The sequence below is a fragment of the Balaenoptera ricei genome, chromosome 16 (assembly GCF_028023285.1).
Source record: "Balaenoptera ricei isolate mBalRic1 chromosome 16, mBalRic1.hap2, whole genome shotgun sequence".
Taxonomy (NCBI): Eukaryota; Metazoa; Chordata; class Mammalia; order Artiodactyla; family Balaenopteridae; genus Balaenoptera; species Balaenoptera ricei.
In genome coordinates, this window is record NC_082654.1 from 93,943,735 (window position 1) to 93,954,319 (window position 10,585).

The following is a 10,585-nucleotide window of genomic DNA, read 5'->3' on the forward strand; positions in this document are numbered from 1 at the left end:
GGACTTCAACAATAGCCTCTCTCACTTCTGGAGGCTGGAAGCCCAAGATCCAGGTACCGTCCACTCAGTTCCCGGTGAGGCTGCTTCCTGGCTTGCAGACCGCCGCCTTGTCACCGTGTCCTGACCGTGGTCAGAGAGTGAGCTCTGGTGTCCTTCCTCTTCTTATAAGGACACTGATTCCATCATGAGGGCCCCACCCTCATGACCTCAGCAGAACCTAATCACTTCCCAAAGGCCCCAGCTCCAGATACCATCTCACTGGGGTGTAGGGCTTCAACATATGGATTTGAGGGGGCTTTCAGCCCGTAGCACCCTCCTCCCCTAGGGGGGAGTTCTCCCGAGCAGACAGACACCCCAGGGCAGGGGCTTTCAGTCCGAGTTCCTGACCATCTTCCCACATGATAGAGCCAACCATGTCCTATGGTGCTGGCTGGAAAGGCCCGAATGCCCCAAGGGAAAGCCGATCTTCCTGGAATAAAACTGTTCTTCTGTGCCGGGTCCCAGGGCATCCAGGGGCCCCGGGCTCCCTGCAGCTTTCTGAGTGGAAATGACTATTCAGAAAGAAAGAAAGAACGGCAAAACAGTTGCTTCCGTGTGATAACAGCCTTCACACGGGAACAGGAGGTGAGAGCTGAACGCCAACCCCACTGACCCCCAGAATCATCTTCTCGGGCACACACGTGAGGATTGATAGAGTCTGGCTAACACTGATCCTCTTTAAGGATTAGAGGATTGGTTCTTTAATAATTAATTGCAGCCCTACTTGCAATTCTATTGCTCAAGATAACATTTTTTTAGGTCAACTTGCTTTCTATTTCCATTAAGAAACTATTAATAATGGGGATTTAGTGAGAAATTTTTAATAATTTCTTAACAAAATGGAGAGAAAGCTGACCTAAAACAAATTGTTGTCTTAAGCAATATAACCATTGCTTAATAGTGCTCTAATTACTTACATTTATAATCAGTTACAGAGATACTCGGGTTTTTTAAAATTTTTAAGTAAAATACATATCATAGAATAGACATGTGAATAATATGATTTTGAATCATGCAGAAAGGTTTTTAAAAGGTTTCATTGGAAAAGAATATAAAAAAGAGTGTGTATATATATATGTGTAACGGAGTCACTTTGCTGTACAGCAGAAATTATAAAAAAATTTTTAAATGAAAAAACAAAACAAAACTAAATAAATAAAATGTTTCATTGTGGCCTCCCCAAATTCCTAAACCCCCCAAATTTATGCTGGGAAAGTGAACCCTTCCTAGGTTGCTTCCTTAGGCCTCGAGTGCAGATTTTGCTTCCTTTCTGCCCTCAGAAGGATGTGATCTGGCCCTTTTCCAACCTTTCACTGTCCCACACAGAATCTCTGCCTTGGTGGTTATATTCTTTTTGGAATATAATTATTTACGAGTTTGTCTCGGGCTCTCACTAAATCGTTACTCCCTGAGGGTCACAAAGGCTGGGGCATCTACACCTCATGTTAAATGTTATGGTTTATCCATAACCCACACTTTAAATGTGTGTGAAATGACGTAAATCAAAATGGCCCACACAGAGCCTCCAAGGGCCTGGGTGGTATGTCTCCAAACGGGAATCTTAATTTTATGTCGTAGCCAAGCTATAAAGCTAGGAAGACTTAGCTCCGTCCCTAAAGAAGCTAAGTTTTCCATCCTTAGCTGCATGCCCCAGTTGTGAGAACTCACATTCTTTTTTTTTTTTTTTTTTTGCAGCTGGTGGTCCCCGCCCTTGCCCCCCGAGAGCACAGCCCACTCCCCCGACCCTGAAGGCCTCCAGCCCCACCCTGGCCTTGGGACCCACATTCTTTTTCCTGAACCCAAAGTCATGGTCTGGAAGCGGAGCTTCTTGCACCCGCCCGCTGCTTACCCTTTTAGCCACCTCGTCCTTCCTAAATGGGTGGACATCCTCAAAGCCCTCATTTTCATGTTTCTGAGGGTTGTTTTCATGACACACAGAACTAGGAGATTTGGGAGGTGGAGAACAGACAAAGTCTGATGGAGAATAAGTGTGACTATAAAAAACTCAAATAAGGAGAGAAGCATTTGGTGTTTTTACAGACGAAGAAATGTGTTCCATCTGCTGTTTGCCTCTATGTGTTTCAACGAGAGACGAAAGAATTCTTGAAGGAGCCTGAAAAGTTATTTTCAAATATCTTTTTGAGCTGTTACTTGACTACATGGTAATTCAGGGAGCACGGGAGGGTCTGGGTTTGCCAGTTTTCTTTGTAAGATGAGGAGCTCAGCAAAATGATGGGCACAGAAGGCTCCCTTGGCTGACATGCCCAGGAGGACGAGGATGGGTGGGGTACCTAAGGGAAATTAGCTCAGGAGGGGGAAATGAGCAGGGAAATTTAACCGAAGAACATATGTAGGAAAAGGGATTTAAGATGGGCTATATTTGACTAAACAACTTAGACGACAAAGACAAAAGTCCCCTCAAAGCTAATTCCAACAAACGTAATTCTGAATGACAGCACCGGAGTTTAGGAGCTTTCAGAATGGGGGCCGGGCAGAACAGGTTGTGATCAGACATTTGCCTTCTTAACATAGGGATTGACCAGCCCAAGGACTGAGTTCTGAGGGATGGCACGTTGGGAGCCATGAAGGGGTCCGTGGAGGGAAGGTGGAGGGCTGGGGTACCCTCAGGTGGCCTGGAGCCACCCTCAGACCCAAACCATAGCCAAGCACACCATGGATGGTGACCACTGCTGGCATCTTCAATGCCACACAGAGAGATCCAATCTGAATGCCCACACCCAGCCCCAAATGTTGATCTTCTCAATGAGCCCGGAAGCAAATTTCTGATGGATAAGAAAGCCTTCAGTTAAACTTTTTAAAAGGCCTTCTTGAACTTCCCTTCTGCCCATTCTTCATGTTGCGGGTAAGTTGAGTTGGAGATCGTTGATGTAAGAGGTGGATTTGATTTATTCGGATGAATTCCAAAAAGTCTCATCCTAGAGATCAAATTTGAAGTGAGTATGGATCAAGAAGTGGAAAAGAAACATTTGCAGGAAAGATTTAAAGGGACAAATGTGTATTTCTTCCCCTCCTTTATCCCACTCCATAGTTTTGTACAAAACTGAGAAGAATCTTCCCAACTTTTAGTATTTGGGAGGCTATGTTATCAGCAGGCAAAGTGGATTTTCCTCTCTTCGGATGGAGCCAGGGGAATCTTTTACCCCCAACCTAGGCATTACCAGCTCGTTTCTAGATTGATGATGAGTCCCTGTGAATGATCCAGAATTTCTTTATCCCAAAGAAGCCTCCAAATGTAAACGTGGAGCGTCCTGGGCCGCTGCTGCTGTGGGTTTGTTTGCTGAAGTCTGTACGTGGTGAGAGGGAATCCAGCATCATGCACCTGCAGCCCAAGGAAGAAGGCTCTGGAGTGGGGTGGGGGGAACGTGCTTCTTACCTTCCTCAGCTGCTCCAGAATCCACTCCGATTGACTCCTCTTACCCTCTATTTGGGCTAATAAACCCACAGAACAAGGCCCAGATGGGTTCCCCTTTTATAAAATTCCTTGCTCTAAAGCCAGTTCTATACTAGTTCACTTTTGATATATTAGTATTTGTCCCTTTTACCGATGAAAAAAACGGAGGCTAATTACAGTGAGAAATTTTTTTATTAGCATTTAATAAATACCATGCACTATTCAAATTTTTATCCGCATTATATTATTTGGTTTCATAACAATCCAGGGAGCTGGGTACTGTTGCTATTGCCAATGAATAGATGAGGAAATTGAAGCTCAGAGAGGTTTAGCTACTGCTCCAAGGTCACACAGCTAGTGAGTGGTGGAGCCCAGATACAAAGCTGCTCAGTCTGATTCCAAAGGCTCCTCCTTCTTACCTGCCTTCCCCACCCCCTTGCCCCTCTACCTTAACCACGATGGGAAGTTAATTATCCAAAGGTACAGATTTTTCAACATTTATGTTTGCTCTTGTAGAAAACTGAAACCCAGCAAATTAGATACCTTAAAAGCACCAGACTCACCCTTGGATTATTCTGGAAAACCAATGTCAGAGAAAGCATAAAGGCTTTCGTGGAACAGGATAGCTAAAAATAAAACACCAAACGGAGTGAAGACTCCCGAGCCCTGGGCAGGAGGTGGGTCAGGCCAGCAAAGCAGAGACAGGCACTGTCTGAAGAGATTCCTCACGTGTGCAGAGCCCTGAGCCGCAGGTCGCAGGTCCTGGCCCCACCGCCCACTTAGCCAGCGCCCCCCTCTGCTGGCTGTACGTTAGCAACCAGGTTCCAGAAGGGACGAAGGGAGAAGGCAAATGGAAACAGACCATGGGGCAGGCCAGCCATGTCTGTCTCTGTGGCACCGTGGCCAGGATCATATCACAAAGCCAGCCCTGGACGTGGGGCCAGCTTCTCACAGCTGCCACTAGATCCGGTGCTCCTAGGTGCCAGGCCAGGCTCCGGGCTCCGCTGCAGAGACAGCAGAAAGGTAAGGCCTGGAGGGAATGGAACGGCTCGCGGGATCGCCGGGAGGGCTAATGCAAGCCGGGCCGGGACTCAGGTCCACCCCGCACGGCCACACCACACACCAGGCTCCGGAGGCCTGCCCTCCCACTGTGATCACATCAGACAGCCAGGGCCATGACTCAGCGCTTTCTCCAGGGGCCCTGGCTGCAAAAATGTGCCTTTTTCCCTGCCTCTGTCTCCCCACAAACTCCATTTCCAGTTCGTTTCATCATGTGTCTCTATCTGCAGGACCGACATCACATCTCGTGCAAAGACTCCGGGAAGAACAGGTTGGCTTCCCAGCGTTGGCAGAACTGGAAGACAGGGCCGGAGGAAGTTTCATCAGGTGCTGAAGGCTGGTGAAGGTCAAGGACGCTGCAGAGGCTCCTGTGCAGACAGCCGTGGTCTCAGGAGAGAGGGGAAAAGGGAATCTCTTCTCTCTGGAAGGTGGCTTGGCGCTCAGAGTTTCCCTCAGGCACCCTCTGTAAACTTCCACATCCCACCCTCACCCCATCCCTGTCTGTGGACAGCCGCTAAATCTGTAGAACGTGTCAAGACCTGCCCAGGTTCAAGGCAAAAGCAGACATACGTTAGAAACGCCTGGCTCCCAGCCGCCCCCCTCCACCCCGGCTTCTCTGCTGTCAAACTCCTTTGAGTTGCTTCCGTTCAAAATGTGATGATTTCTGGTGTCGGCCAGGCTGGAAGCAGCAGCCGCCCACAGCGACGCTCAAATACTGGAGTTAATTAAACCCATTTAGCTCTTACTCTGTGCCGCAGCACAGGCTCCCCACGCAGAGATCAAGCCCGGGAAACACTGAAACATCATCTCCTGCCCAGCATGGCACACGAATCACATCCATCGTGGAAAAAGCCAGGCAGGAAAACACTCGCGCATTGAAACCACTTACGCAACAGAGCCCGTGGGGTCAAAGCCCTGGCGTCCAGCTAACACGGGGGTCCAGGTAAGGGGCTGCCGGCTTGGTGCAGGTTGATGGCTTTTGAGCCGAAGGCACCCATCCTTTCCCTGTGTTCCCCTGCTGGCTGGGGCCCAGGAAGTGCGGCGCTGCCCCCAGCACCATCCTGCAAACACAGAACATCCCGTTGGCGCCTCCTGACCTCCTGGTGCCAGCGCCCCATGTCACCCAAGCTCGACCCCTCAGCACCCTGGGGTCCCCCCCCCCCCCCCGCCTCACCTCCTCCCGTGGCTGCTCCACTGCCCATGGCCCCTCCCTCCTTCCCTCCTGTCTCTGTCTTGGCCTCTCTCATCTGGTCAGTAACTCATCTTTCTAGATCTCAGATTGGGTCACCGTTACCCCCCAACAAAAGCCCTTCTTTGGCCAGTGAAATGGGATGGACGTGACGTGTGTCACTCCCAGGCAGGAGCCTCAGGGGCCCACACCTGTCTTGCCCGGTCCTCTGGTCCTCTGGCCACGGCGGCTGGCCAGGGTCCGAGGCTGCTTCGTGAGCCCGGGGACCTGCGAGGTCTCTGCAGCACCAGGGAAGAGCAACCACCCCGTCTGCCCTGAGCCATCAGGAGGTGGGAGCATCTGTTTCCTTCTTTAGAGAATGTCACAGCGTCCTCAAGCTCACGGCTAGTGCAGGAGTTAGAGTCTGGAAAATAAAACAGGAAGCCTAGGCACTGGTATCATACAATGAAGAACTTGACTGGCCTGTGTGCCTGGTTTGAGGGAGGGAGACCCTAGTCTAAATCCTTGGAATTTCCCAAGTAACAGGAGTGTCTTCATTATTCATGAGCCCCTGCATCACACCTGAGTTTATGCTAATGAGGTGACTGGGCGGGGTATGTGAGGGGCCTGGATAGTTCTGGGATGGGTGGGTCAGGCTGAAGGACCAACCTGTGATTGATTAGAGGGTTGGGGGTCTGAGCCCCTGATAGCAGCCCAACCTCCCGACCTGTGGGGAGGGGCGCGGACCTAGATAGTGAGTCCAGTCACGAGGTCGCTAATTCAGCCCATCACACCCTCGTAGTGAAACCCCAGTACAGACTCTGCACGCTGAAGCTGGGCGGGCTTCCTGGATGTGCTGGAAACGTGCTGTGCCTTGATTCCACAGGGAGAGAACACCTGGGGACCCTCCAGAACCCGCCCTATGGACCTCTTCATTTGGCCGCTTCTGATTTGTACCCTTTATAATAAAACTTGTAAAGATAGGTTATAGCACTTTCCTGAGTTCTGTGAATCACTCTAGTGAATTATCAAAGTTATCCCAGATTTGTGGCAGGTCAGCCAGAAACGAGAGCAGTCTTACTGGGGACCGTGCCTTTTAACGTGTAGGGTCTGCCCTCACTCCAGGTGCTCAGCGCCAGACCTGAACTACAGCAGCCCAGCCAGAGGGTGGCAGGATGGGTGGGAAAATAGGTCAGAGGGTGGATGAAGTCGGGAGGTGCAGCAGGAGTGAAGCCTCAGGAGGACGGGATGGAGATGGAGAGCTAGAGAGAGGCCGGGGTACCTCCCATTGAAACCCAAGCTAAGAACTCACATTCCCATCTCCTTGCAGCTACACCAGACCCGTTCTTGCCTAGAACTGGGCTCAGCCTGGCATCAGTGGCCCTACCAGGGAAAGCCGCCAAATGTCTCAGCTCCCAGAGAGTGTGGGGTGCCCACAGGGAGGGTGAGAACAGCCCTGCCTTCACTCCAGTCTACTCTGTTCTGCCCGCGTTCGTATTCTGGGCACACGTTCCTGGGGGACCAGGCCACAAGCTACAGTTCCCAGGTCCCTTGAGAATCCTCCTAATTCGCCTTCTAGGAAATCCCAAAAGCTCATCTGAACATCAGGACATGAGGGCAAAGTACGCATGCCCCCTACAATAGTCCAGTTCTCTTATATAAGCTTCAAAAACTGTCTACCCAAAAGGTGGCCCAGATTGAAAGCAGATCATTTCAAAAACAGAGCCAGACAAAATAAGACACCACTCAGAATTCCAGGCCAGTGTGCAGTGAGAATGGGAACCGTGAGCCTGGCAAAGCTCTAGAAAGAGGGGCTGGGCAGGGAGTGATCAAAGAACCATGGCACAGCCCTTGGCCTCAAGGCCTTGACCAGCTATTTGCAGGAACAAAGTTTATAAATGGAAAAAGCCATGCAAGGCGGGCCATGATTAAATTGCCAGGAGGGTTGGACAGATCAAAAGTCAGTCTGGTGAAGAATTTTAAGAAAGAATTGAGCCTTAAGTAAATGTCACAAATGCTGTGGGTCTTGAATGAGCTCTTGGCAAAGAAAAAGATTTGTTTTTTAAAATTCGATATTTTCATTGTACGTTCTCAGCCTACTGAAACTGCATCAAAACCCACATCCACATGTTGTCACAAAACATCTGGACAGTGTGGTCAGGTTGGCTGGACCACGACGCTGACCCAGAAGACAGGCTGATTTCTTAAGGGTGACTTTCCTAAAAGGACAGAGGACCAGCCGGTGCCCCTGCCACCCAACTCCCTTCCTCTTTGCTCCCTGAGACTCTGCCTTTGCCTCTTGTGTGCAGCACTCTGAAGGGTACACAAGGTACCCCAAAACAGACCATTGGAGGTGGAGACCAGAATAATGCTGACACGATGCCACCAGCACCAAACTAAGTAGGACAAAGTAATGTTAAGATACATCACAGATGCAACTAGAGACTATCACACTAAGTGAAGTCAGTCAGAAAGAGAAAGACAAATACCATATGCTATCACTTATATGTGGAATCTAACATATGACACAAATGAACTTATCTACGAAACAGAAACAGACTCACAGACATAGAGAACAGACTTGTGGTTGCCAAGGGGGAGGGGGCTGAGGGAGGGATGGCTTAGGAGTTTGGGGTTAGCAGATGCAAACTATTATATATAGGATGGATAAACAACAAGGTCCCACTGTAGAGCACAGGGAACTCTATTCAATATCCTGTGATAAGCCATAATGGAAAAGATTATAAAAAGAATGTATATATATATATATATATAACTGAATCACTTTGCTGCACAGCAGTAATTAACACAACATTGTAAATCAGCTATACTTCAATCAAAAACAAAAATACATCACAGAAATCACAGACCAAGAACAACGTAGAAATCTTTGGGTGTAGTGAAGATGGAGGTTAAAATACCATCTGCAAAAGATCCTGCCTTCATTTTGTAGGGGAGGAAAAATTTTTCTCTACCCTTCTAAGTTCTCTTGGCTGGTCTAGCAGTTAAATTGACATAAGACAGATTAACAGGAAAAAAACAAATTTAACTCTGCACGTACAGGAGCCCAACAAAGACAATACGGGGCTCCCTGACAGGCAGGCAATCGAGGCTTACAGGCCATTCTGAGCTAAGAAGGGGCCAGGTGTCTGGGGCTCCAAAGGGAAGGAAGATAATTCACAGGAGGCTGGAAGGGCAAGTGTCTGCCAGGCCAGGCAGAGACAGTGGGACACAGAGAGGACTTTAGGCGAACAGGCCCTGCCAGGTCCCCAGCCCACCATACCGGTCCACACTCTCCGTAGTCATCTCTGCTGATGGTCCTCTTCCTGGACCAGATCCCCTTTCTAAATTCTTTTAGGCAGTTACAGGGGAGGTAAAAAAAACAAACAACAAATAAAAACTCTTCCTGAATCTTTTGAGCCTTAACTGACCTCAGCTCAAAGTAATCCATGCACCAAAGTGGCTCATTTAAGGGAAGCTCATTCTGAACCCCTCCATTTAAACGAGCTGGGCCGGGAGTGAGGTAGGAGATGGATGGGCCCCCCTGGGCCGGACAGCTGGTGTTTGTCAAGTGGGGTAACACTGAAGCTCTGTTCTCACCCAGACGTTCCCAGGACAAAGCTGGTGGCAGAAGCTGAGCTCTGCTGAAGTAAAGAGATAAGATGACCTCTCCTGAGGTCAAGGAAAGCTTCCCCGTCTGCACATGCGCAGGAAGGCTCCTTGGGGGTCACAAAGGGAGGGGGCGCCACCCCATAATGAGTGTGGACATGCACCCACAGGCCTCTGCGGTGGGATCCATCTGAGCAAAAAGTTGCGCAGGCATCTTGGGGAGGGTCCTGGGACAAGTCAGGTGTGAAAAAAGAAACAAGACAATTGGCCAAAGGTAAACAAAGACCTGGAAGGACTGTCCTATGTAAAGGATTTAAATCGCCTCTTCACTGTGCCTCTTCACTCATACAGGATGCCCGCCCTCCTCTCTGGGTGGGTATTTCTGCCTTGCTTCTGTCTTAAATTAACAAACTGCTTCTCTGTGTGTTCTGCCATATGTTGTGCTGTGTCTCTAATTGCCTCCTTGAAACATTCTTGCTTTCAAAGGAGGGAACGTGCTAGGGCCACTTTGCTTCTAGCCTCTAGCCTCTGGTGGATGAGCAGCTAGGATTCCTGGTTTTTATCCAGGCTACCCGGGTCCAATTCCTGGGCAGGGAACTAAGATCTCTCTTTAGGACCGCTCACTGCTGTCTCTCCGAGATCAGTAGGACAGCTAGGATCTCAACCGGGTTACTAGGAAAGGACCCAAACAGCCAGAGCCAGAAGTGCCCTGGGGGCCCAGCCCTCAACGGGGTGAATGAGTGTGGGGAGCCCCCGCGTGGCTGGCTGGGGGCAGTGGCTGGGGTCGCGGTGCAGCTGGGTCCTAGGTCCAGGTGGGCTATGACCTGGAGCAGAGATCAGCCACCTGCAGCAGAAACGGGACCCAGGACGCAGCCTCCAGGTGAGATTTTAAATCAGGGCTCAGTCCCAAGAATGGCACGGGAGAGTCCACTTTACCTCCGGGAAATCTTCCCTCCATCACTCTCCCTTCCACAGTCTCGGTTAGGGGTCCTTGGTAAAGTCTCCAGCAGGGCTCTGTTCCCACCTTTTATTCCCTGCATTAGAATCATCCGTTTCCCAGCTACCTTCCCAACTAGAAAGGAGGCACCTTGAGGACAGTGCCCATGCCTGATTCATCATTATAACTGGCAAACAATGTGTGACGGTCGACCAGAGCTCAGAAAATGTTGGTTGCTGCTGTTGTGTGTGGACTGCAAATCAGGGAATCGAGACAGAAACCTGGAATGGAGCCCGTAGGCCCATCTTCACTTAGGGAGCCAGTCCTGAGACCACGAGCAAGGCTGGCGTCTCCACAAGCA